This window comes from Belonocnema kinseyi, chromosome 6 (genome assembly GCF_010883055.1).
Source record: "Belonocnema kinseyi isolate 2016_QV_RU_SX_M_011 chromosome 6, B_treatae_v1, whole genome shotgun sequence".
Taxonomy (NCBI): domain Eukaryota; kingdom Metazoa; phylum Arthropoda; class Insecta; order Hymenoptera; family Cynipidae; genus Belonocnema; species Belonocnema kinseyi.
The window spans coordinates 71,655,179-71,660,547 of NC_046662.1; positions in this window are offsets into that span (position 1 = coordinate 71,655,179).

Here is a 5,369-nt window from a genome sequence, read left to right on the forward strand (position 1 = left end):
AGACAACGAAGACGTCATTGCCTCTGTAAGTGCTTATTTTGAGGAACTTCCGAAAACGCATTTTTCTGAAGGATTAAAAAAACTTGAAAAGCGATTGACCAAATGTATAGAGCTCCAAGGAGATTATGTTGAAAAATAGAAAAAAATTTACCCAAAAAAAATTTTTTTTATACTTCATTCTAAGGACTTATTGAACTACCCTCGTAATTTATCCTGAATTCTTTAAAGTTCAATTGGAATTCTTATACATTTCGTACATGTTTTCAGAAATAAGTTTATGTATGAAATGAGTTTAAATTTGCCGCCAAAATTGTATATAAAATTATAATCTGTATAATGATTATAATTAAAACCAAGAATCCAACTATGAAATTGGGCAACTTATAAACAAAAAAATAATAATTTTCATAAAAAAGAAAAAAATGTTTAGAAAAAATAAAAAAGAGAAAAGAAAGATTAGAAAAAGCCTTTGTATTTATTTTCAGGTATCAAAAGGAGAGAATCGTAATTTCGTTGCATTACCTGCTCAAATTTTTCTTACCTTGATTAGGGTGCTGTATAAGCGCGGACACTTTCCCAGCAAACACGTTCCGTAACTGTTCCAGCTCAAAAAAGGAACTGTGTTCTATAACAGTTTTTACAAGATGTTAACGGAACTGTTCTAGAAAAAAAGGTAACAGCGTTCTAGAACACTGTGGCAAAATTGTGACCAAACTGTTCTAGGACAAAAAGATAACAGTGTTCTAGAACAATGTAACAAAATTGTGACGGAACTCTTCTCGAACTATGTGACAGCACTGTTCTGTAACAGTGGCTATGGGATTGTTCTAGAACAAACTGATCACAGACGTTCTATAATATTTTCTTTCAAGTTTATTTTAGAATTATGCCATAACAGTGTTATATCAAAGTTCTAGAACCCTTTTACAAGTGTGTTCTAGAACAAATTGGGAACAAAGATTAGTTCGCTAACACTATGATCGAGCTGACCCTTGCGAATATCCCTAATTTGTATATCTCAGACGTATAATTTTTGTTAGTCGGGACTGCGTACGCACTATCCCGGATGAAAATATATCCATGAGGATATCAAAATTTCAGCCTCGCAGGATCTTCCGACGGGTTATCCCTGGAATAACCCGAGACATAAATGGAGTCAACTCGAATATCCCGGGATATCCTATTTCTGTGAGTGGTACATAACACTGTTCCATATTTGATAAATAACAGTTCTAGAATTGTTATATAGTTGTTCTAGATTTTTTACAGTGCAGCGTACCAAAGTTCTGGAATTGTTACCGATCAGTTGTCACAGCCTTCTAGATCTGTTAAAGATTTGTTATACAACATTTGTAATTCAGTTCTAGAAATGTTATAGATCGGTTGTCACCGCGTTCTAGAACTGTCGCAGAATTGTTCTAGCGTATGGAGGATGACATAGTTACTCGCATGTTCGTAACCTGTTACTAGCCTGGCGGACCGAAGAAACCGAATTGAACCTCTACGAAGTACCTGTAAATACCCCATTGGGTCCCCATTCAGTTCCTTTTTTAAAAACTCGAAAAAAAGCAAAATCAACTTTTAAATTGTTGAAATTCGGATTCTACGTTAAAATTCCTCATAGGAGTTCACGCAATTATCGCAATTGTTTTTTTTTACAACGGTAAAAAGTTAAAACAGAATATTAGACGTATAACGCCTGTGACTGCTACACTTCAAACGCATCGCCTGTCCCAAGGACGTTCTGGGGATTTTCATAGTTTTGTGCCCACTGGGTAGGTCGAATCTACTCAGTTTTGAAGCAGAACTGCCAAAACCCTTTACCTTATTTTTTGCCGCCGGGAGATGTTTTGCCCTTAAACTCGAGACCCTTATTTCTTTACTAAACTTCACGCTAAAATTCAGAATTATGAATTAATATAATAAATGTTTTGTTTTCGTTACTTTAATATTGTTAAATAAAATATTCAATGCAATTGTAATTTTTTATACTTACAATTTAAATTCCCTACAAATTGTTTCGTTTATAAATAATTCACAATTTAAATTTCAAATTAAATTTAAAAGTAGCAAGAAAGTCACGCGTCCTTGAGCTTCTATTACCTGATATTAAAAACATAATCATTTTTTAAATCTATAATACGATCTGTTAATACCAATGCAAAGAATTTTTCCCTTTCAGTTGCGATAGCGTTTTTCAAAACTTTTGAAAAAAAAAATAAAAATTTACTTTTTATTTTTAAAGTGTTTTCGAAAATTTCAAATTCTGCATTTTAAACAGCTGTGACTTTGAAACATTCAATATACTTTAAAGTAGTATCAAATTAAAAATTATTTTTATTTAAAAGCGCTAATGCCATTTCATTTCCTTTGAATTTTAAGTCATAAATTTTTTAAGTTTTTAATTTTTTCTATTTTCGAACTTTTATTCTGAAATGATTTATATTTACAGATTCTCGATTTGAAAGAAAAACTCTTATATTTTGAACGTCTTGAATTTATTATTGACCAATTATTTTTCTTAATATTCATATTTTTAAAAATTATTTAGTATTATTGATATCGAAAACATTGATTTGTAAACAATTATCGACAATTACTTAGTTCAAATACTTTGTATTTCAAGCTCTGCCCTAGTGGGCCGAAAGAACGTAATGGAGACTAAAAAAAACAGCAAAATCAACTTTTAAATTGTTGAAATTTGGATTCTACGTTAAAATTTGAATTAGAAACTCACGGTGTAATCGCAATACTTTTTCTTGCAGCATTTAAAAACTTTAAAAAAATAAAATACCTGTCATTTACATGGGCCGCAGGCATGCCATTGTGGGGGTGATACAATGAGGGGGGAGGTCCGCCACCTTTTGATGTCCCGCGACAAGCATGGCTGCGCCCGCATGTTTATATTTTCATGCACAGTTTGTCGGCAAAAATGCTCGTGCGCATAATCAAATGGCACATCGTAAGATGGCGACTCTCCCCACTCATGGAATCCCCCCCTCCCGTGGATTCAACCCCGCTCACCCAAGTTAGGATGGCATGCCTAGTCCCGTGTTTCCTATGTCCATGCTTGCTTCCTATGTCCTGTTAGTAGCCATGGACATAGGAAACACGGGACTAGGCATGTCATCCTAACTTGGGCGGGCGGGGTTGAATCCACGGGAAGGGGAAGGAATTCCATGAGTGGGGAGAGCCGCCATCTTACGATGTGCCATTTGATTATGCGCACGAGCATTTTTGCCGACAAACTGCATGAAAATATAAACATGTGGGCGCTGCCATGTTTGTTGCGGGACATCAAAAGGTGGCGGACCTCCCCCCTCATTGCCTCACTTCCGCAGTGGCACGCCTAGTCCCTTGTTTCCTATGTCTATGTTAGTAGCAGATAATAAGCGTTCCGTCGGTAAATTTAAGAATTTTGCGTTGACAGTTTTTTTAATTTTAACGCTACAAAAAAAAGTATTGCGATTACGCCGTGAGTTTCTAATAGAAAATTCAACGTAGAATCCGAATTTCAACGCAGTTTAAAAGTTGATCTTGTTGTTTCTTTGCTGTTTATTGGAAACTCACAGAGTAATCGCAATACTTTTTTTTTGCAGCGGTAAAAAGTTAAAATAATACTATAACGCCTGTTGACTGTTACTTACAGATGATGCATTTGAAGTATAGCAGTCAACAGGCATTATACGTCTTATATTTTTTTATGCTTTTTACCGTTGCAAAAAAAAACTATTGCGATTATTCCGTGATCTTCTATAGGGAATTTTAACATAGAATCCGAATTTTTACAATTTAAAAGTTGATTTTGCTGCTTTTTTGAGTTTTTTAAAAAGGAACCGAATGGGGACCCAACGGGGTCTTTACGGGTACTTTGTAGAGGCTCAATTCGGTTCCTTCGGTCCCCCAGGGATGTCAGGCCAATCAACGTCTCTAAGACGTCCAATGTCCTAAATGACCTCAAGACGTCTTAAAGACATGGACGTTCTCGGGACATCTTTTGTACTTGCATTAGACGCTTTAAGAGTATCTCTTGGATGACAAAAAGACATGTTATAAAAGACGTCTTAGGAATGTCCCAAAGACGTCTCTAGGACATCCTTAATTTTTTTGCCCACTGGGTATTGGCCTAGGATCGCTAATAGATACTGGATCTACATTTGGAGACCCCTGTATAAGGGTAATAATGTTATTTGCATGGGACGAAACTTTATCTTTTCAATAACTTTGAAAAAACTACCATTTCACCATAAGTGTATTTGGATATTATTACTTGTTTTTCAAGAGCAGCTTAAATTAAATAATCAAATCGGTTTTTTTTTATGCTTTTATTATGTAAGTAAACAGCTTTTGAAAAAAAATCTGAATACAACATATGGTAACAAATAATTTTTGGCCCAAGGTGTTTAAAAAATTGTGTTTCGTCCCACGGAAGTTATTGTAGCTTGGCACTCAGCGTGCAAACATCTTCTAGAAGGAGATGAACTTATGCTATTGTCACATGTAAGAGCGAGAAGAAGAAATATATTCCAACCAATAAGCGTTCTCTCTGCTTCAGGTGTAAAAATATTTAAAGTGAGAGAATTTTCATGTTTTTGCACCTGCATTCAATGCCCGTCTGAAAATTAAAATATACACCTGAAATCTCTGGAAAGCCAGACAAGAAGCTCTTGATTCAAAATCTAAGAGTACTTCTCATAACTGACGGCAAATTCAAGCTTTGAGATTGCTTTTCGATATCTTTTTCAATTACAAAATACAAAAGAAAGGTTGGAATAAGTGAAACTCTTTATTACATCGCATACCATTATACGAACATACATATTAAAATGCAAAATACAAGTTAATGCAATACTCTATCTTAAAGTAAGGTTATGTTTGGGCCAGTATCCAGCAGAAATATCAGGATTTGCAGCTGGTTGTTCGATTTGAATAAAACTTTGCGAAGTCCTGTGTTATAAAAGATATATACTAATATTAGAGAGTCTCAACTCTTCCTTGAGAATCTCTGACTTATTAAGCTTCTACGCGCAGTATAAAATAAATTGCGTCTTTACAGGTAATTGTTTATTTGATATATGAGATATAGGTCTTTTTATAGTATTATTAATTGGTTTTGACATCGGTCTGACCGATTATAATATGGACTTTGGACTTGCTAATACTTCCTCATGTTTATATATGTTAATAGTCGAATGACTCATTTTCTTACTTATATCCTGTAGGTGGAGCAAATTGACCTACTTTATAATTGGTTAAACGGTAAGAAAATTCCATCACGTCAGCAATATGATTAGTGCTCGGTCGAAGAGAGGGAGTAAAGTCTCCTCCCATTCGCAGATTATAAAAAGGCGCGCACAACGAAAATCTTC